Source organism: Fukomys damarensis, unplaced genomic scaffold (assembly GCF_012274545.1).
Source record: "Fukomys damarensis isolate Sample0158 unplaced genomic scaffold, DMR_v1.0_HiC HiC_scaffold_23, whole genome shotgun sequence".
Classification (NCBI taxonomy): domain Eukaryota; kingdom Metazoa; phylum Chordata; class Mammalia; order Rodentia; family Bathyergidae; genus Fukomys; species Fukomys damarensis.
The window spans coordinates 34,920,598-34,943,446 of record NW_022900935.1 but is presented as its reverse complement, the minus strand read 5'-3'; the positions used below and the strand labels follow the sequence as shown (position 1 = coordinate 34,943,446).

The window sequence follows — 22,849 nt, the reverse complement described above, 5'->3', positions numbered from 1 at the left end:
ACACTCTCCAGGATCAGTGTCATCTGACCTTCTGGATGCATCATCTGGACAGCGGATGATATCATCATTAGTGAGAAGTGTCCAAGGAGCAAAGTGCCTTTGGCCCTGAGAAATTCCAGAACAAATTCCATCTGTCTTTTTTTGCAGATGCCTGTTGTTGGGACCCATAATTTAACCAACAATTTAGTATATTTTTATTGCAAACCTAGTATGTGTCAGACGTTGTGGAAGTACTGAAGATGGAAAGCTTTCTGTGCAATAGGGAGGCAACAGAAACAGCTTTGTATGACAGGGGAGAAGCTGCTGCTGTTATAAAGATCAGCAGGAAGTACTGTAGGAACCCAGCCAGTGCGAGGATGCTCTTTATGATATCCACCATTTGAAGACTTCTAGTCTCTATTTGAATAGTTTCAGCCATACGCTCCTCAGGATCTACAGAATCCCATTATCCACAGAATCCTCAGCAGTGAATCTCAGTCCCAATTCAGTAATGAATTGTTAATTCATTACTTTGAGATACAATACAAAGCATTGGTTCAGGATTTGCACTCTGGAAATCACGCCACTTGGACGATACCACCCATCTCATTAGGTTTTTATGAGGATGAAGTAAATTAACACATATAAATCCATTAATAAAAAGTGGAGCTGAGCATATAGTAAGCAGCTCTGTTAATGTTAGCTACCATTGCTTTAAAGAAGAAATGTTTGGGGGCTGGGGATTTAGCTCAGTGGTTCTGCCACCTGCCTCACAAGCGCAAGGTCCTGAGTTTGGACCCCGGTAGAAAAAAAAAATGAAGAAATGTTTGGAAAACTCCAAAGACTAAGTTGAAAGTTCTCTCAGTCAATATCTACAGATCCATTTTTATACCTTGTGGGGCAAAACCAACACAGGTGCCTGACACTGTGTGAAAGCAATCAAGGCTAGTTCATTATGTTGCATGGGAAGGAAGAGATTGTGCTGTTCTTTGGGGAAGAAAATGCTACTGAGCCCTCATCACATAGGTTGGTGATTGTACCAGCTATGCCAGTGACAGGCCTTTGCTTTTCCTTGAAAAATACTAGGCTTCACACCTGGTAGTGTAGCTTTTTCTGAGCGGATTCCATATGCAAAAACCTCTATTGTTGGTGCAGGAAGAATTGAAAAAGTTGAGCAAAAAACTGATTCCTTGGTGTGGTACTTTAGACCTTGAACTCTGACATGAGATTTAAATTTAAAGCTCAGCTCTGCTACCTTCTAGATGTGTGACCTCGAGCAAATTACTTAAATTAATTGAGGTTGAAATTCCTGATCTATGAAACAGGCTGATAATAATACCTGTAGCAGAGTGTGGTTGCGGAAAAGACATGATTTTTTTTTAAGTTACTTAACACAGAATGTAACAAATACCAAGTTAATGTGGGTAATTATTCATACATTTCCTAGAGTCTGATTGGGGGCTGCAAATAGAGACAGATGGCTATAAATAACTACAGATATCTTGCGCACCTTTAGTGTACAACAAGTAGACCCAGGTAGTAGATCACGGACGAAGGAAAAGAAACAGAAAGACATTGTGCCTGAGGAAATGGTGTTGCATTGCCTGGCTGTGAATGGACAGCTACAAATCTTGTCTCATCTTGAATTCACTCCTTTGCTCCATAGTACGCTTTGTGAGCCAGCCACTGCACTGTGAGGACAGAAACTGAGCTGCTTGCTAAGAAGACAGAATTCTGTAAAGAGATAACAGCAGAGGCAAGAGAGTAATAAACAGCACCTCTGAGAAGGAGCAAGAATACTATTGGGGCAGGGTTGGGAAGACAGGTGAGCACAGAAAGCTGAAGACCAGACCTGAATAGCAGGACATCTTCGAATGCCAGACTGAGGAATTTTGACTTCTGTTTCCATGCCAGACTAGGGTGGTTCTGGCCCTGAGGAGACGTTTGACAATGCCTGGGGATATTTTTGGTTGTCAGGAGTGGAGGGCACTCTTGTCATTTAGTGGGTAGAGGCCAGGGATCCTGATACATGAGGAACATTGCCCTAGGCAGCCAACCCCACAAAAAAGAAGCATCAAGTTCAAGAGAGGAAGGTGATGAGGTCGGGAAACCAGCTTGATGCAGTAGAGATGAGAAGGTTTGACAGCTGAGAATGAGTAGATCAGGATTTCCCTGGCTCTTCTGTAGGAATGTGGTTGTTGTAGGAGACTCTGTAGTCAGGGGTATCAGCTGAGAGGGATTTGAAATGGTTTGGGAAGAGGCACTGACAGGACCCAGAGAGAAGAGAACTGCTGTGGGAACGATTGCTTGGGAAATATTTCCCTAAAAATGATCTGCTCAGTGTGGTATCAGGAAACCACTGAGCATGTCAATAAGTAAGTTTATTTTTATTTTTTCTCTCCAGATGTTTTTAAATAAACATTTCCAATTTGAAATGATGTTATATTCACAGAAACACTGTCAAGATAGTCGGGAGAATCCCTGTACCCCCATACCTGGTTCCCACTAAAGTTGATGTCTTGCATAACCATGACAAAATTAAATGCTACACTTCATTTAGATTTCACCAACTTTCCCCTCAGGCCCTTTCTGTTCCAGAGTGCAAACCAGAATGCCACGTTGCCTCCCTTAACTTCCGTATGTGTCTTATGTGCATATGTGTTTGTTGAAGAATGAATGTGTTCACATCAGTTGGACTCAACTCTGGAGTCCTGAGCAGACCTGGGTGTAGGGCAGACCCTTGTGTGCTTCAGGACAATGAGCTGTCAACTTTGCTCCAAGTCCCCAGTGGCTGCTCTCTCGCTAAGAAATCAGCTCCACAGTTGACACTGTAGTCAGTGAATGAAATGGCAACTTTAAGCCGAGCTGTAGCTTTAAACGTTTCTCCTTTGGTGAAATCAAATATCTCAAATTAAGTAGTATTTCTAAAGAGATTCAAATTAGGAGAAACTTCAGATTTCAGGTCTTCTCTTTAAAAAGGAGCGTGACAAAAATTTAACCCAGAGTATAAAAGCAGTTTGTTGCACCTGCTCAAACAGACCTCAGTACCCGGTGTATGTGCTTAATGTTTCTCAGCCAGCACACTAGTTGGGTAATTCGTATCCTTAGCCGGGATCTGTGACCAATTCTCTCAACAACAATGAAGCCGGGAAAGGGTTACTGGCCATCTAGGGGCCTGGCCTTGCCTGCTTTCCTTCCTTTTGTCCATTGCTCTGCCCATCTTAGTTCAGGTTCTTCCACTTCCTGGTTTTATTCTCCAAGACCTGATAACCACTTCCAGTTGTTGTTTTTTTTTTTAATTTTTGTTTGTATAAAACATATTATTTGTAGATTTAAAAACTTACAGGCAAGCATAGGAGAACATTTAAGTTACCTATGATTCCATCATTATTAACATTTCTGTTTTCTGAAATACTCACACACACATATTCTATAAATAGGTCCATACAGTGGTAACAACATAATATGTAAAATCTGCGTGTATCTCGAGTCAGTTAATCCTCAGAATGTCCTATGACTGTACGTTTGAATTATCCTCATTTTTACAGATGGGGCAGTGAAGGTTCGGAAAGTAAATGCCCTTCCTAAGATCAAACAAGAGTTGGATCTCGCGTTTGTACTGTTAGGCTCCAGATTTGAGACCTGAAGCACAGTACAATGCTGCCTGGTGTTTTCCCCTGCCTATTTCTCTTTCAAATGTGTGAGGAACATCTTTCTCTGTCACACATATCTCTTTTAGATGTTGTTTGTCCACTCATTCTTAAGTACAATGCTTTAACAAACATTCTTAGAGCTCATCTTGAATTTCTGTCCTCCCCTGTCCTCGTGATTCCTGAGGTTGTCTGTGCTTCTGCTCCTAAAATTTATCACTGTACTCCCTTCCCTGTTTTCAGCCCCATCTCCCCACCCCAGAGCTCAGCCTTGTTGATCCTTTACTGTTGAAGTACCCCTAGCTCACCTGACTACCCCTGTCCCTGCGGTTTGCTCCCATTAGTCAGTCTGGAAGAGGAGAATGATGAGCTACTTATGAAAGCTTTATTCCAAAGTCTTCATCAAAGTTTATCCAAATAGTTCATTTCCACAAATATTTATTGGGCATCCATTATTTGCAAAGTAGTCAAAAGACACAGATGTAGAGCTCCTTTTTTCCAGGAGTGTATCTGTAGTTTCAGCAAATGGCTGAATGAGAAAAGCAGAACCAGCCAAAATGTAAATTATACTAAAGGGAAGGCATTAGTAATACGAGGTGAGAACCAAGGAAAAGAATTGATGGATTTTGATTGGAAGGCTTAAAGAAGGTTTCAGAGCAGGTGAAGAGATGAGAAACTATCAGTCTGTTCTCAGGCGGTGTCGTATGTGATGGTCTGGTGAGCAAGGTCACTCGGGGATCAGAATGTTGAGCCCAACAGTGACAGGCAGAACTGCAGGAGGTTGGCCAGGGATATTGGGACACGGGACTTGAGCACTGAGGCCGGCACAGCCCCAGCCCAACCAAGATGCAGTGGTCACCCTAACCAGCAGTGTATAATACAGACACAGCCTATTGCCCTTATGGAACTCACAGATTGTAAGCCAGTTGAGGAATGAAAGGATAGGATGCCAGATGGGTGGTGCAGGAGAAGAAGAGGGGCTGCTGCAGGGCTGGCGCAGTGGTCAGGATGGCACTGGATACTCAAGAAAGCTTTGTGACGCATGGTCACCTAAGCCGAGATGCGAATGTGAATGCAGGAAGAGAGACAGGCCTGTGGGTGCCTGGAAGAAAGGGACCAGCTCAGCTGGGGGTCAATGGCACAGAAACAGAGATGGGACCAGAGAGGCAGCCAGGCACCAGATCACACAGGGCCTAGGAGGTGAACCGAATTTCATTCTAAGATATAATTCTTGGAAGGCTTGAGGGAAAACATGGCATTGCTTGATATATATATTTGCCATTGCTAGATAAGTGTCTTATTAGGACCACTCTAGCTGCTGTGTGAAACAGAGTGTTTGGGTAGAAGTGGGAAGACTAATGAAGAGTCGATTGCAATAATCTAGGAGGACAAAGTATGTATCAGAGGGAGAACGAGAGAGAGTGCAGAGGCCACAGGCATGCCCAGGCTTAACCCACCCCAGTCATCACGAGGGGAGAAACGCCTTGAAAACTACTCAACTTCTGTTAGCCTTTATACTCTTGTCTATAGATTGGGGATTAATGAATTTTGAAGGTTAAATAAAATAAACGGTACGAAAGTGATAAATGGTGTGCCTGAGAATGCCATAGGAATTAAGATGTTGAACCATCTGATTCTTAAGGGCAGTGACTAGCCACCAAAAATAATCGGAGTGATTACTCAAGACACAAATGTGTGGGTCGCATTCTGCTGGCCTGATGAGTAGGTATGTGGGTTCTTATTACAATCAGAGCCATTAGCAATTTCCTGGGCATGCTTAGCTGCTTTATGCTGCTACATCTTTGCCCCTGTGCTTTCCTGTACTCAGAAGGCCACTGCCTCCACCCCAATCCTGTTCCTCTGGCTCAGGTGCAAATGCATCTTCCCCAAGGAAACACCCTTGGATCTTGTACCCCAACAGGGTCAACTGCTGCTTCCTTCGTTGTTTTCTCAGAACACAGCGTTCAATTCTAACTCTATCATACACTATCAGCTCTTATAGTCATTTTTAAGCATTCTGTTACAAAAGGCTTATCTTTTTCCTAGTAAGAAAAAAAATTTTTAAAGAAGTAGCGGGCAGAGATAGTGCTCAATTCACCTTGGCTACTGCAGGGACATATCCTTCACTGTGTCTTGGTCCCTGGCATCTAGCAGGGACTACGGGCAGTACTGCTGAATGGGAACGGTCACAAATGCATCTAGAACTTTGATCTCTGTTCTACCACTGAGGAAAATAGCTGCAACAGCATGATGTAGGACAAAAGGAGGGTCTGAAGTCAGACTTGAGAACAAAGCTAGGTTCTGGAATTCACTAAGCTCCATGGTCTCGCATTGTTCTCGGCGTCTGTCTCTCTCTATTAGTTATGTGTTGCTGTCTAGCAAATCCCCAAGAAACTTAACAGCTTTCAATAACAATCCTGTACTATTTCACTCACTTTTTGAAGATCAGAAACCTAGGAGCAGCTTGGCTGGGCATTGTGGCTTGGGTGCTCCCAGGCCATGGCTCAGGAGGGGCTACAGTTACCTGAAAGCTGGCCCCAAGGGGAGGATTGGGGGATATTGCAGGAGGCTTTAGCCTCTCCTTTCAGGGACCTCAGCATGAGGCTGCTCACAACAGAGCATTGGGCTTTCTCCAGAGTGGAAAAGCAGGCACTTGCTAGGTAGAGGAAATCACTGAATTTAAGGGCTCCAACTTGGAGGTACCAAGTGATCAAGTGATCCAAGAAACAGACAGGAAACAGAGACAGACCATAGCAACAGCAATTTTACAGCCTAAACTCCTTTTCTTCTGCCATCTCCACCTGTCCCACAGGGCACCCTGCCACCTGGTGGAGAGGATTCCAGGAAAGTGTGGCTAGTGGGAGGCCAGCATCACGGGATCCTCTCAGAGACTGGCTACACCGAGCAGGCATAGTTACCCTATGACTGTGGAAGTGAAACTCCAGGCATCCTCAGCTTGCTCTGCTCCTGACTCTGATGACGCCCCCCCCCCATCGCTCCCGGGTAGACTCAGAGTCTCTAGTCTGGAACACAAGGCCCTCCAGGATCTACTTCTAGTCTAGTTTACCAGCCTTACACCCCCCACCCCCCGTTGAGCTCGCTGGCTCCTGGCCTTTGTCCATGCCACCCCCTGCTTGCCGTGACCTGTCTCATGCCACCTCAGCAGCTCCTTATGCCTTCAACCGTGTTCACTTCCTGCCCACAGCCCACCCTGTCCTCTTCCCCAACATCTCCAGAAGGCGTCCTGGAAGGCATGGGCCACTGCAGGCCTAGTAAGCAGCAATTCTGCCTTGGAATAGACCAGCCCCTCCACACCAGGCAGTCAGTCCCTTGGAAGGATTTCCTCTGGGGTTGGGTTTGGATTGAAGCCGTGGCTCTGCTGTCTGCTGGGTGACTTCAGGAAGACCAAAAGAGGGCTTCTCATTCATGAGACTCCCAGAGAGCTGGCCGCCGCCTCAGGCACTGACTCAGAACTGGCTTCTTTCATGATGTACATTTCTCTGCTGCACAGATGACTCTATCCCTTTGGATCTTAGCTGACTCACAGTGAGATGGGAGTATGTCCCAAATAAGCCCCGACCTTTCTGTAAGCTCCTCTGTCCTAGGATCCTCTGCTCCTTCTCAGCACAGTCACTTTTATATCGGGGGGGCCCCCCTCTTCCCCAGGACCTAACCTATTTGCCCTGTAGCAGCTGGGCAAATGTAGGAAAGTTCCTCTGGGGCCAGAAAGTTAAAAATCTGTAACAATAAACACAGGTGCTGTTAGCAACAACTAAGACAATGGTCCTCAGGAGTACCTGGAGGGCGTATCTATCACCTCATAGGCCCAAAGTAAACCTAGACCCAAATAGCAGTCCCATTCATGCACCCCAAAATGCATCCTCTTAAATCTCCCTTCCCCTATAAAAGCATCTATTTTCAAAAAAAAAAAATCATCACGTAGCTCAGAAATGAAATTATCACTGAAGGAGAGGGTGTGTGTCAGGCCTTGCACACAGAACCACCCTGGTTACACTGGCACTGCAAAGAAAGATTTGTGTGAACCTCTGCGGGCTTCATTCTCTCTACTTACAGAACAGGAAAAGTAAAATCTGCCCTTGGAGGATTAGATGAAGTAACTCCAGGATTCCAAGAGTCCCCAGGCCAAGGGGTGGCACCTGGTAGATATTTGAGAAATGTGCTTCTGGGGACCAGCTTGAAACAGCACTAAGCAAGGTATAAAATATTTTTGAACCAGCTATGAATTGGATATTAATTAAAATTATGAGTCTGTCGTAAGCCTGTGTGACTTGCTGAATGCACCTTCGGCTGGCCCACGGAAACAGAACTCCCTACGCCAACAGTCACAAGGGAAATTTCAGTCATCAGTGAGATCGTGACGTCTCTGATGGTGAGATGACACTGCAGCTGAGTATTTATGACTGTTGTACGCCACCCTCCTGGGCCAAATGTTAGCTAAGGATAACACAGGTTGCTTGTTAATTACAACCTGTCCTTTGTAGGGATGCATTGCTCCTCTTTTTTTGCAAGCCTGGCTCTCATCAGTGCCTTGGTCCATTGTTGCCCACATCTGCCTCTCCCCAATCCCCGCCCCTGCTATGTTGTGTGATCAATAAATACTGACAGGTCTGGAGCTCGTGGTCTTGGCCAGCAGAGAGGTAAGACCAGGTCTTGGCCCCCCTGTTTATGCAAATCTTTGTCTCCTGTATTATTATTCTTTCATCCTGCACTGTACCCTTACTCAGGTGGTCGGGCAGCCTCCAACAATGTACTAAACCCTTTCTAGGACATGCACATTCCACTTGCTTTTGTCACTTCTTTGGGCCTCTTAGTTTTGCACAGCCACCACCATTAGGGCTGCCAATGAGCATCAACCACGTATTAAAGGACAGTCTCACTAGTGAGGCTCATTTTTGTCACTTCTTTGGGCCTCTTAGTTTTGCACAGCCACCATTAGGGCTGCCAATGAGCATCAACCACGTATTAAAGGACAGTCTCACTAGTGAGGCTCCACTCTGGAATGCTGAAGGGGTCTGGGCCTCATTTGCTCAGCTTCTGTCCACCAAGTTTGTCCCCCTCACCACAAGCTTGGCTACCTTGTCGATGTGTCCAAGTTTGCTGTGAACAGAGACTTTCTTCTCATTACCTCATGTAGCTTGGTTATTTACAGGTAAGCTGGAGATGCTCTTTGGCCTTTTAAAATTGCATTTATTTTTATTGTCTTCTGTAATCTCATCATATTTTCAATTACCTACTCGTTAATTCAGAAGTAGATTTTCCCTTCTTGTGGCAAAAGGAGGCAAGTCATTTTACAAAGTAGCTCGTAGGTTTCTGTTCCAATCGGAATCCTTCAGCCAGGCATTCTGTCTTCTGGTTTCTTGGAGAATTCATAGAGGAAAGGTAATTTCTTAGTTAACAAAAGATACCCACTTTTCTCCCTTCCTTGTCAGTTACATGCACAGTGACTCAAAATAATTTGAAATCATATATTATTATTTTGCCTGAGCTTTGAATGGTAGCAGGAAATAGTCTTTATAAAATGAGTGCTTGCATCAGCTAGTTCATTCTTTCACTATTACAATTGAATTCCTTGCTGCAAATCTAAAAAAACACCCCCATCCTGCTGCGTGCTTTAGGTTTTAAAGCTTTTCAGTGATTTGTATTCATTTGTTTATTTTTCTAATTCATCTAATCATCCAAGACAATAATGGCCTACTGAGATGTTCATTCTACAGTGATTCTGAGGAAAATCAGTGTTGTGGCCACTAATGGGTCCCCTGGAGTTCTACAGGGCTGAGCAGGCATTGCCTCCGGCCAGCGACTGCACCCCACAGAAGCCAATGTCACCCATCAATATTTGAGGACAGGTAGCTGAGGTCCGAGTGCAGCAACGCAGGAAGCAGGCCTGGGAGGCTCTCAAGTGTGCATGGGAACTACTGAGTATGTGGCATTACTGCGGTACAGCAGTGGTTTCCTTCTCTGGTGCACTTAAGAATCTTTAAGAAAAACAAATTGTCCAAATCCTGAACACGGAAAGTCAATTCATTTTGAAAATCTGTCTAGTGATTCTGATACACAGGAAGTGTTGGGTATCATGTAATAGAGGGAAATTGGAGGGAAGATAGAGACATTGTCTCACTCTGGGGTCATCACAGCCTTTGAATAAGCATTGTAAAAGCACAGTCCATAACGACCCCTAATTCAGAACTTTCACAGAATGGAGACCTGGAACCTCACTTTTGAAAAAGTTCCTAACATGGTGCAGATGACCAGGCAGGCGTGGGAATCACTCCAGGAGAGCACTGCAGAAGAGAAATGTAATGTCAGCCACACGGAGTGGCTGCTAGCCTCTGCTAGCCTCATTTCTAACAATCAAGCAGAAACAAGTAAAAGTAATCACTGTTTAACACATATATCAATGTATTTTCATTTCAATGGTTGGTCAATAAAAACATTTCTTAGCTTTTTGACATTCTTACATATTCATTTTAGGTCTTTGAAATCTGGTGTGTGTTTGACACTTACAGCTACCACTTGCCAGAGGCAGGACCATTCGGGCAATCCCAGTACCTCACACCAGGCCAGAAGTGGCAGGAGTGCTGCTTTGGGGCTTGGTTTGGGTCTATGCATTCCAAACAATGAACACCATGTGACCACAGGTATAGAAGCAGAGAGCAACCTAACAGAATGGCAGGAGATGGGTGCAGGGGTTGGGAAGGAAACAGGGAAAGGCAAGACTGAGGGGTGGGACTTTTTTTTTTTTTAATCTCATGCACCTACCATTTGGTTTTAAGAGTAAGCAAGAAAGACTTCTCATTCACTCAAATTTTCTACAAAGGCTCCAGGCCCTCCAGGACATGACGTTAGATTTATTGAATTATTGAGACACTGCCTCTGGGCAGGTTGACTAAATGGGCCTCTTTTTGTTGGGAACCAGAGCAATAATTAGGGAAGACTTTGCTGACATTGAGAATCTGGTGAACATATGCTTTTTCAGCTTAATTTCAACTTCAGATTTTGTCAGGGTCCTCAGAAGCCTCACTGTGGGTGCATTAGATACATTTTAAGACAATAATAAAACTGATTCAAACGATCCCATCTGTTAAAATCCTTTTACAGAAATCTGTCCTGCTTTTTTGGCACCAGCTCACTGACAAATTTTATTATGGATTGGTGGAGGGATTTGTCACTGGCTTGCCATCGAGTTCAGAAACCAACTGTTCCAACCCAAGGTCTTGGTGATGTATTTTGTGATACATAACTAATTAATTGCAGGCTGGAGCATGACAGGAGAGATGGAAATAGACCACAGACTAATGTGGAGCTGGTGTTTGAAGATCAAAGGACAGGCCCAGCTGTTTTCCAGAGGGAAGTCCAATCTAGAAGCAAACCATTCCATGGATGAAACACCTACTGAAATGCAGATTTCCCAGCCACGCTGCTGGAGGACTGCACAGTTTTCAGAAGTGTCTCAGGGGAACAAAGAGAAGCTGGAGTCCTCTCATTTTTACGTCAAGCAGAGCATACCCATTTTCATCAGTTTTATCTTTTGGGTTTCCTTACAAGATTACATTTTAAATTAATAAAATGGCTCCACTAGACCACAAAAAGTTTGAAAAAACTGATATAAGTGGTGGATATTATATATTTTATATAGGTATATGTTATACCTAAGTGTCATCATCCAGAATCTTGAAAACATGTAATAGTAGAATCCTATAAAGATAACAGATTTGGCCAGGCATGGTGATACGTGCCTATAATCTCAGCACTCTGGGAGGCTGAGGCAGGAAGATTGCAAGTTGGAGCCCAATCTTAGCAACATACAACTTAGCAAAGTCTTATTGCAAAATTTTTAAAAATTACAAAATGACTGGGGATACAGATCAGTGCAAAGGCCCTGGACCAGCAACCCCTCCAAAAAAACCAAAACCAAGACAAAACTAAACAAAACATTTGTTTTTTCGCAAGGTGGCACCAAAAGTGAAGGAAGCTCCTGCCCTCACCAAAACCAAAGCCAAAATATGACTTTGAAAGCCAGGAAGGCAAGGTTGAAAGGTGTCCATAACCACAAGAAGAAAATCTGCTCCTCCCCTTCAGTGGCCAAGGAAAAATCAGCTTGACCATTGTGCTAGCATCAATTTTTCCTGGTCTCTGATTCTGTGGTGAAGAAGATAGAGGACCACAACAGTCTCACGCTCCTTGTACATGTTAAGGTCAATGAGCAGCAAATCAAACAGGCTGTGAAGAAGACCTGTGACACTGATGAGGCAAAGGTCAACACCTGAGCAGGCCTGATGGAGGGAAGGCATACATTCAACTGGCTCTTGCTTGTGATGCTTTGATGTTGCCAACAGTGACAGTCTTGACTGTCAACTTGATTGACCTGAAAGATGCTGAAAAGATTAGGGAAGCACACTTGTGGTTGTATCTGTGTGGGTTTATATGGGGCAGGACCTTGAGGACTACATCTGGCTCCTTCCTCTGATTCCTGGCTCTTTCTTGCCTACTCTGTTTCCCACCAGCTGTGAGTTGAGCAGCTTTTCCTACTGTGCCATTCAATCATGATGTTTCTGCCTTGGAGCCAGCCAACTATGAATTAAGTCAAAATCGTGAGCCAAAATAAACCTCTCCTCCTTTAAATGGCCTTTAATTTAAATGGCCTAGAAAGCTGACCAATACAGAAAATTGCTACCAGAGCTGGGATTATTGCTATAACTATACCTGATCATGTGGTTCAGAAGCCTTTGTAACTCGTTGTGGGAAGAGTTTGGAAAAGTTTGGAGAATGGCTAGAGTGGTATATGCAGAGTTTGATTCTGGTTGGAGTTCAGAATACCAGAGTGGTGATGGGAATGTGGACAGTAAAGGGCAGACTTATAAGATTTTCAATGAGAATGAGGACTGTACAGTGGTACCTTGGTTCATGAATTTCATTTGTTCTATGATTTTGGAAAAGATGGCCACATTTGTGTTTGTGTGGGAAAGATGGCCTCAGTCATGTTTGTCACCCAATGCAGAATTTGCAAACAAAAGCAAACTTTTGCCAAACACTTCTGTTTATGAACCACATTGTTTGCAAACAAAAGAGTTTGTGGACCAAGGTAACACTGTACTTCATAATAAGGCAATAAGAAAGATTCCTCATGGAATTTCAGGAATGGCCAGGCCTTACCTATTACAGGCTCAAGGGAATGAAAATACAAAGTTGTTTGACAGACTTTGCCTTGAAAAGAGAGTCCCCAGGTTACCTTTCTCACTAAAAGTCATCTAGATAAATAAATGTTTTCCAGAGTTCAGCCATCTAGACATTCACTTAGAGCCCTCTGCAACCATGATCCACGAGGGCTTCAGCTAATGCTTGAGCTGGCAGCAAACGTTAGTGTCATCCATGTGGTGCTGTTTTTACAGGCTTACAAAATGCAGGGGTTGTGAAGTCATGGAAGTTTCTTACCAGATTTCAAGGAAAGGCCTGAGAGGCTGGGCAAAATTATGTGACAGGATCTGAGTCCTTGCTAGGAGCCCCTTAGAGAGGGATGTGTGAAGCTGCGAGGGTGAAGCTGAAGGTGCAGTGAAGACCCGGATGTTGAGATGCCGAGAACATGAAACTTCTCTCAAAGAAAGCTACAGGCAGAGAGCAAAGCCAACCCAAGAAAGAGTCCATGTGGACCATACCTGGCAAGATGTTTGGAGCTTTAGATGCCGAACACAAAGCTGTGGAATGTAATGTTTGCCCTACTGGGTTTTGATGTTGCATTTATCCAATTCCGTTCTATGCCCCCATCCTTCCCTTTTAGAATGGGAATATTTACTCTGTACCATTGTACTTAACTTTCTTTTTTTATTTTTATAGGGGCTCACAGGTAAGAGTTGTCCTTGAGTCTCAGAGAAGACTTTGGATATGGACTTTTTGGCAATGCTGAAACTGTTCAGGCTTTGGCAACTCTTAGACATGGACTAAATACATTTTGTGTGATGAGACGGACCTGAGACTTTTAGGGTTGAGCTGAAATGTTATGACTTAGATATAAAATGCCCCCATCATGTGCTCAGGGGTAGGACTTTCAGAAGGTGATTGGGTGATGGGGTTGCTAGCCCTAATAGTGAATGAATTCATTAATAGGTTCATGGCTGAATGTGCACTTAGACAGTGGGGCCTGTTTGGAGGAGGTAGGTCACTGAAGACATGACCTAGAAGATGTATTCTTTTCCCTATCTCTTTCTTGTCCCTCTGCTTCTGACTACCAAGACGTGAGCATCTTTCTCCTTCCAACCCCTGCTACCATGTTGTTTCTACCTTGGAACCACCCAACCATGGACTGAAACTTCTGCAATTGTGAACAAGGAAGCATCTCTTCCTTTAGGTTGTGAGTCTATTTTGTTTCAGTGCCAGGAAAGCTGACTGTTATATCAATAATATTGGGAGCACTTAAACTGAGCTAGTTGTAAAACTGAGCTAGCCAGTAACAACTGGCTAGTTCTGTCTGTCTGTCTGTCTATATGTCTGTCTGTCTGTGTCTATATGTCTGTCTGCTATTTATCTATCACCACTAAAAAAGATAATAGATTCTATAAATGGTAACTTCAGGCGACTATGTCGGTGCATCAAGGGTCTGTATCATTCTTGAGTTCGTGATTCATTCGATCATTCCCTGAATATTTATTTTTCACCTGTTATAGCCTAGATACAATGCAAAGTACTGAGAATACAACTGTGGATAAGTAGATGTGTTCCCTGTCCTTGCATTATTTGTATTATTGGAGGAAATACAGACAATAAACAGGGATACAAATAAGTACAGCTGGAGATTAGGAAATTAACAGAGAAGCAGCAATAATGAGGAAAGAATGCTGCTTCACAAAAAGTACATATTTCAAAGATTGTTTCCATCTGCATGTGTCATTAGTGGGAGAACAAGGTCAAGCAGGACCTTTTCCTGGACTAGCAGGCCACTTGGAATCAGGAACTCAAGAAGATTCATCCTTGGAACCAGGATCAAGGCAGAACACAAGAAACTGTCCCCACTGCTTAAACTGGCACAGAGCAGGGCCTCTTCCTCATGAGCCAGGAGAGACTGATGCCCATGACTAATGGAGCTGAAATCCTGGTCCCTCTCCAGGTTGGAACTGGCTTATGTCCTGGAGCAGGGCTGAGTTGACAGGAGACTTTCTGATGCCCTTGGGAGGCAAAGCTTGTAGGGCAAGGAAGGGGCCAGCCCAGCATCTGGAATAGAGAGCTGCAAACTGCTCTATTCCACCTTGAGAGAGACTCCATGCTGGCAGCCAACACAGGCTCACATCAAATCCACTTTCCCCACAAATTGCATCCACATTTTTGCAATTTTGTGTGTATTGATTTTCCTCCCAGGGCCCTCTTCTTGAGTTATTTAACTGCCACCATTGCAAAGGGCGGCAAGTAATTTTCAGTGCAGACCCACTTCTCTTGAGAAACTCCCATCCAGGCCAGTCCTATAATTTCATTTCAGAGCACTCCTGGATGATTATATTAACCAAATCTGGGCATTACTGCACAATGAATGATTCAACCACGAAAACAGAGAATGTCAGATTTTCTCCATCTCAAAACATGAAAAAGGGGAAAGGAATCAAGGGAAGGGTGGAGCGGGGAGGAAGGGAAGAAAAAGAGGACGAAAAGAGAAATGAGTTGCTTTAGGTACACATGCCAGCGTTCCACAAGCCCCACAGGGAGTGCAATGTACTGCACAAGTTTACTAATAAACTAAAGTAATAAAAATTTTTTAAATTATATATCAAATAGGAATAAAGTAACAAATAAATATCCAGGAAAAGACAGGCTTTACATTTCTATCTTGAAGCAAAGGTGGACTGGCCAGTGTACTCAATATTTGCTGCAGACTTGGCTCCCCTGATTTGGTGTTCATATCCCTCAAATCCTTTTATATTCTTTCAGGAAACTGAGCAAAAGTGAACTAACATCTGAAGCTGCACTTGCCGACGAGCTGTCATTGCAGATGGTGGTCAGATCTTCTCTCCTTGCTCTTACATGGAAAATCTATGGGGCTCCCAATTGTGTCCCCCTTCTTAAGTAATAATGAGGTTTTCTGGCTGCTTATGTTCATGTGTTTCTTTCTACTCTGGCGACCAGGCAGCTGAAGAACATATATCACCATAGGCTATGTGATCACAATGGCCCAGTGTGACCCTTGTAATACTGGTGCGTTACACACACATGGCTCTTTCTGTGGCTGCTTCAATGTCCTGAGTCAGTTCAAAAGGTTGAGGGCAATTTCTGCCAAATAAAAATGTCAGTGCATCTTCATCTGCTTTATTCACCAGATCTGGCATTGTGCAATCCCCAGCTTCTCCTCAAAGTCAAAATGACCATACAAAGTAAACATTTTGAATCAGAAGTGCATCAAGACAGCCCAGGCAGTGCAACTAAACACTCATAGAAGAGAATTTCCAGCACTTCCCCCAGCAAGTGTCAAGAACAATGAGATGAGTGTTCTCAAAGCAGGGGGAGGGGGGTGGATATTTTAAGGAGATTCATGGTAAGGTGACTTTTACTGTAATAATTTTTTAGTGTTAGCATTCACCATAGTTTTAGATTACATCTCATATATATATGTGTGTATATATACAGTGGTACCTCGGTTCATGAACTTCCTTTGTTCTACAGTTTTGGATAAGATGGCCATATTTCAATTCATGAAAGAAAATGGTTGTGGTCGTGTTTGTCATGCAATGTAGAGTTTGCAAAAAAAAATTTTTTTTGGTCAGGCATTGTGGCGCATGCCTGTAATCCCAGTACTCGGGAGGCTGAGGTAAGAGGATCGCTGAATTTGAGACCAGCCTGGGCTACATAGTGAGTTCCAGGTCAGTCTCAACTACATAGTGAGAGACTGTCTCAAAACAAACAAACAAACAAACAAACAAAAAGCCTGGGCTATAGTGAGTTCCAGGTCAGTCTCAACTACATAGTGAGACCCTGTCTCAAAACAAACAAACAAACAAACAAACAAAAACCACTTCTGTTTGTGAACTAAACCGTTTGCAAGCAAAAGTGTTCATGAATTGATATATATATATATATATTTTTTTTTTTTGCTTATTTTGAGATAGGTCTCTCTAAATTGCCTAGGACTTGAGATTTTGATCCTCCTGCCTCAGTCTCCTAAGTAACTGAATTCCAGGCAAGCGTCATCACATCCGGTACATTTTTTAAAATTTATACTTACATATTCCTGATCCTAATGAACTAATTTCATATAGTTTTTATCATTATGTTTCTGTTTTTTGAGACAGCTTAAAATGTTTGGACAGCATTAAGAAGTAAATATTTAATGGGCATTCATCTCATCATTGTGAACCCTTATGCCGAGTTTCAGGGGCAGTAGATCTTGGTTAAGACCCCACAGGACTTGAGTGGAGGAATCATGCTTGCTGAGCTTCACAGGGAAGGAGGTCTGACCTGTGAAATACAGTTTGGGGCAGCAAAACTGCATTGTTGGTTGATTAGGGGATGGGGGTATCACCTTGGCAAGATACAGACATGTTAGGAGGCAAGTGGTACAATTTTATGTATTACCACATCACAAGACTTTGGAAGATGTATTATCCTCGGGGTGATATCACTCGATATGATCAAAGAAAACTTGGTCTCTGAAGCCAGAGAACCTCAGTTAGAACCTCAGCTCTGTCCCTTAAAAACTGTGTATACATTTTTGGTAAATTTTAGACATCTTGGGGGTATCAGTTTCCTTCTTATCCAATGAGGATGATGGTAAGGTGTTAATCTGAGGATTAAGGATCTCAGTACATATAAAGTGGTGGAATTGGTGCATATTAAACACTCAATAAATGTTAACTGCTTTTCTGTTTCCATTATCCCCTTGGTGGGCATTTTATTCATGTTGTCTACTTTCTCCTGCACAGCTCTGTGAAGTGACATTGTTGTCCCCTTTAATGAGACTCACAGAAGTGATGTAAGTTGCTCAGGTCCCAGAGTCAGAAAGCCTGGATTTCAGCACAAAGCTGTGTGATTTCAAAGCCATCAAACTGTTCTTGCCCTTTATCACATCCAACAAGATGGAGTAAACAGAACATTTCTTACTGATGCATATCACAGACCAGATGGGGTTATGGCTGTGATTCATCCACTCAAAAATTATCTGTGTGCTTTGCTTTCTGTCGGTCACAACACAAACAACAATAAGGCTGTTTCCAGGCTCTGGCCTCAAGTGGATTTGAAACTAATGGGAAAGATAAGCAGAGTAAAATATGGGGGGGGTGTGCCAGATCAAGATATGTGCAGTGGCATCAGAGAATAAAGAGAAAAGCTGTCTAATCCAACCCACTGGAGTTAGAGTCTGGGAGGACAACTTCATTCAGAACACTTCCCACTGTCTTCTGGACTCTTCATTAAAGAGGTTGTGTTTTACGGTAAGGCTGTAGCATAGTAATCTGCCCTGTTGAGCATTTCCACCTCCATACAGTGTCCTCCCCCTGTGCCATCTCTGAACCCAAAAGAGGAAAGCCAAGGAAAATGCCACCTGCCCCCCCACACCTCCAGTGTTCAGTTTAAACCTTGGTGTCCTCTATGACCCAAGCTAGGAGCATTGCAAGCCTGTTGTTAAGCAGCCGTGACTAAAAACTAAATTCTATGAAACTGCATTTAGATAGATTATATTGAGAACAAAAAGTAATGATACTCCCACTGCATCGGTTCCTAGTTCCTTCACTAATCTCTGTGCACTTGGGGATCTTCATGTCTATTGAGTGAGGCTGGTGGAAAGACATCTAATGGTGCGCTATTATACATGGCTTTCCATCTCCACATTTAGCAACACCATGTTGCTAGCAGCATGGAGTCAGCTGTACTGGGATGAATAAGCAAAGGCTACAAAGCAGAGCTTAGTTTCTTATAGCTTTGGTTGTTAATCTTCAGTACAGCAAGAGCTCATCCTCCTGATCCTCCACGCACTTGCCCACCATGGTCCTCTGCTGCATTTCACACACACTTTATCTCTTTCTCCTACCAGGCCACATCAGCTCCCTGATTGTTGTGTCATTTTTATAATCGCAGTCCTCTTGCCTCTCTGATCAAATCCCTTCCGCTTTCTTTCTTCCCCGCCTGGAGCTTCTTCGGCCTAGACTCTACTTCTGTAGAGTCCTGACACTCGATTTGCCAATCTATAAGCTACCTCGATTTAAAGCCAAGTCTCTCATCAGCTAATTCATTGGGTATGGGGGGGTTGCATTGGCAATATTGGCTGGGTGATTAGCTGCTTTCATGGTGTAGGGTGCAGTGACAAAGCTCAATATCAGGGAAAGGTCCTCTGGTCATCCAGAGACGATGGGAATCCAGGCTGGCCCAGGGCCCCAGATCTCTGCCTTAACTCTGCCGTTACCAAGGTGTTCCCTACAACAACCGTCACCGTTTTTTTAATGCCTTCCCTGTATCCTTTAATTGGATTGTAGCACACTAAACATTTGAAAAGAATTCAAGCTCAAGCTGCCAGGCTCGCTCTTAATGAACATTCTGTGTGCCGCTGTTTGCCAAGAAAGTCCTTCACTGGATGGAAATCAAGATACACTTTTTCTCTTTCTCTGCACACACAGCTGCCTCTTCCTCCAAGTCATAGCTCTGTCTCTTGTAGAGGGACTGTTTTCTCCCCATAGAATTGGTTACTTGAATAGTTCTCCACAAATATCATGTTTAATTTCATGCCGTTACCTTCTACCATGTATTAAGGAGTACAAGACCCTACCGGGTTCCATTATAAGCTAAATTGCCACAAATCCTTTTCCCTATATGCACAGATGGCATACGTTCTGTCCATAAAATCCATATTGGTTCACATGCATAGCACCGTGGTTTGTAGCACGGAGCACAGAAGGAAATGGTCCCCTGTATGTCACGATTTACACATTTTCACATGGTCAGGCCTGACACAAAGAAGCACAGACTCCCAGGTGCTGCCTTTACTACAGGACAAAGCTGAGATCCAGAAAGGCCGAGCTATCAAAAATGGCACAGAGTGATTCTTAAGGAGTAAATGTTAATACAAAGTAATGCCGTTAGCTGTGTAGGATCACGTACAGCATTTTGCTTCCCTAAAACCGCTCCAAACATTTGCACATGTCTTTCATCGTTGCCTGTGTTTCATGGAATAATAGCAGGCATTTATTCTTGATTCTGCACTAGCCTCTGAACGCTGCAACCATACGGGGCCATGTTAATTACTCCTTACTCCTCCAGAAGCTCACACAGAGTATGAAATAGATGCTCTGTGAACTCAGAGACCTAATAGATATACGTGGAGTATGCACATTCATTGTATGTCTGCTTTTTAGAAAAAAAAAATGGGGGAATGGCCTTAGAGATTCACAAAATTTATTGATAGAAATATTTTTATCTTTCTGCAAACGAGAAAGGAAGTGTTGAGAGTTGCAAACACAGATGCAGCTTACGATGCTGTAATTGGTGGTTAAATTTTACACAGGGAATCTTCTGTAAAGATTTGACTTCTCAGGTTTAGTTGAAAGTGCACTGTTTTTGGATGCAGAAAACAGGACACTTTTATATCCCAGTATTGTTACTTAGAAAATTGGGATACTCATACTACTTATAAACTTGGGAAGAGTGTTAAATGGGATCCTGCTTATAAATACCATAGCTTCAGAGCAGCATGTATATTTCTTGTGAGTTATATCAAAATATAGTCACTGTAATTAGCAATTACAATTTACTTAATTTCCCCCAAGAGAAGATAATACCTGCTTTTAAGACTGGTAAGAAGGAACATTAAATCATGTTTGAGGAAATATTTGCAAGGTGCAAAGCACTGGATTAGTTCAGGGGTATTTTTTTCAGTTAGGAAGATGTGTGACTGTTCACAAGCACTATGGCAGATTTTGGAAGTCAAGCTCTTTAAGTCAGAATGTTGACCTTTCTTATTGGCCACTATATCTATAATGGTAGGTGGTCAGTAAATACTTTCTGATCAGAAAATGAAACTCACCTGCAGACTTTCTGCCTATCTGGGCTCCCTCAGACTTCTGTTGCTATAGGAGTCTCCCTAGGTTCTTCTGCTACAAACTTGAGGCTTAACTTGGTGCAGAAGTTAAAGCCAAAATAAATTTAAAGATCCATGGATCTTGTTGGATAGATTCTGGGGGCCTCAAGACCTAGTTTTCTTCTGGGAAGTCCAATCTGACAGCATTCTTTAGCACATGCCTTTCAAGTGCTCAAGTCTTTGATTTTGACAATTTTCCAAAATGTTAGAAAATATACAAATTTTCTACAAGGTCTTTGAAAATTTTGTTTCTTTGATGCTATGTGTTTCTGTCTTGGTTTGCTCTCCCCATTTTTTGCAGGAAAATTATATTCTCACATCTAAGAATATGTTTTTAAGAGACAAGGTTTTTAAGTCTTTGACGGTTTGGAAATATCTTTATTCCACCTTTCTATTTGATTGATCCCTGGGCTTCATCTCTGGGTGGCTGGCTGTTCCTTTTTTTTTTTTTAATCTCTGTAAGTCTTTTTGCCCAACTTTTTATTCCTGTCATTTCGAAATTTCACAGTACTATAATTGTATCTTTTCTTCCCATTACCCAAGTTATTGCATTGGAGACTCAGAAGATACTTTTAACTTAGAAACTCATACTGTATCTTCGACTCTTAGAAATGTTATAAGTAATTTGGTGGGAAATTTTCTCACCCCTGTGCTGTTTTTCTGCCTCCTTCCTTCCATACCTCCCACTGAGAACCCCTTGAAGCCAGATTTTTTTTACCTCAAGAATGGATTCTCTCATCGCTTCTCGGCCTTTTGGCTAAGATCAAGTGAAGAATGGATTCTCTGATTTCTTTTTTGTTTATTTTCAATTTAAGTAAAATTGATTGAGTGCCCATAATGTACATGGGCTTTAATTATACACACTGAAATTCAGGTAGATCCCTGGCCTTAGTTGCCTTATAATCTAGTTAGTATAATACAGATTAAAAACAGTACACAGACAAGTTAGGTGTTAATGCTCGGTCACCAGAGTCAACATTAACGTGCTTCAGGTGATCCAAAATGGCATCTGGTCCTAATACTATTTGTAAATTATATTTGGCCTTAGAATCCACAGCACTTCAAGCAAGGTAAGGTCCACTGCAGATGAACAGTCACAAAGATAAAAACGTGCTGAAGCCCTTAAAAGCACTATGAATGATTTTTGTTACTTTGGATCTTCTATTTTCTTTTTTTGTACTGAAGCCTCTGTAATACTAATTCATCAGACAGAAGGTTGCCATTCTCTTGTTTTAGATAAATCAGTGACACTTCTGCTGCCCTTCCTTTATCCTTTGTTTATTTTCTTCCTATCACGATAATTTCTAAATTTCTCTGTTTTACCCTTTTAATAATTTTAATGTCAAAAGTCACACTTTTTTATTTTATAGAAGCCCATTTCTCTAGTTGTTTCTTTCTGATAGTTTCTTACCCGTGCATATAGTAAGTGTTCTTATTAAATCATCCTTTTTCTGTATTCCTTATAAGATCTTTGCTTTCTTTGAGTGTTTTTCCTATTAAATATGGATTGATAATTTCTTATTAGAGGCTTTCATTAATGTGTAGTGCTCACTGGCTGTTTGTTCACATATAATTGTGAGGCCATTAAAAGTGGAGTAAAAGTATATGGGTTCAACTGGGGTAGAAAGGGTAGGAAACTCATCAGCAAACACTACACTTTTGTAAGCCAACTTTTCACTAGAAGTAACACTTCTCTCTCCCCTCTCAACCTACCGATACATAGTGATTGTTATTTTCCTTGGAACTAATCTGTTTCTCCACAAAAGAATCTTTAATCTTTGTCTTAGAAAATGGCCAGCGTCCATTTTGAAGAACTCTGGTAACAAACATCTCAGAGTAGTTAAATGAGGGGGTCTAATATTTTTAGATCCAAATGATTTCACTTAATTTCCCTGAGATGTTGGGCTTCTTCTCCTGCTCCATGCAGTACATGGTGTCCCTATGTGTAGAGCTTCTAGGGTATAATCACAAAGAGATTTCTGTCAGGGAGTGAAAGAATTTCGTGCCTGACTAACCAGGAAGAGAAGGGCTCTGGGTGGCACCCATTCAATGTGCAGTCTGACTTATCCTGAACACATTTAAATCTGGATCCTAATCCTTGTCCTTATTAGCATCCAGGATTTTCAAATCCCAGCTCTTTTCTACAATACTCCAGCACTAA

At 42.6% G+C, this 22,849-nt stretch overlaps 1 protein-coding gene and 1 pseudogene across 10 annotated transcripts in view; both read left to right on the top strand.

The window, feature by feature from the left end:
- The window catches only part of Dab1 (DAB adaptor protein 1), a 768,539-nt gene that overhangs the window by 275,494 nt on the left and 470,196 nt on the right, over positions 1-22,849 (top strand). The window lies entirely within an intron of this gene.
- On the top strand, positions 21,426-21,588 carry LOC117287446 (annotated as a pseudogene).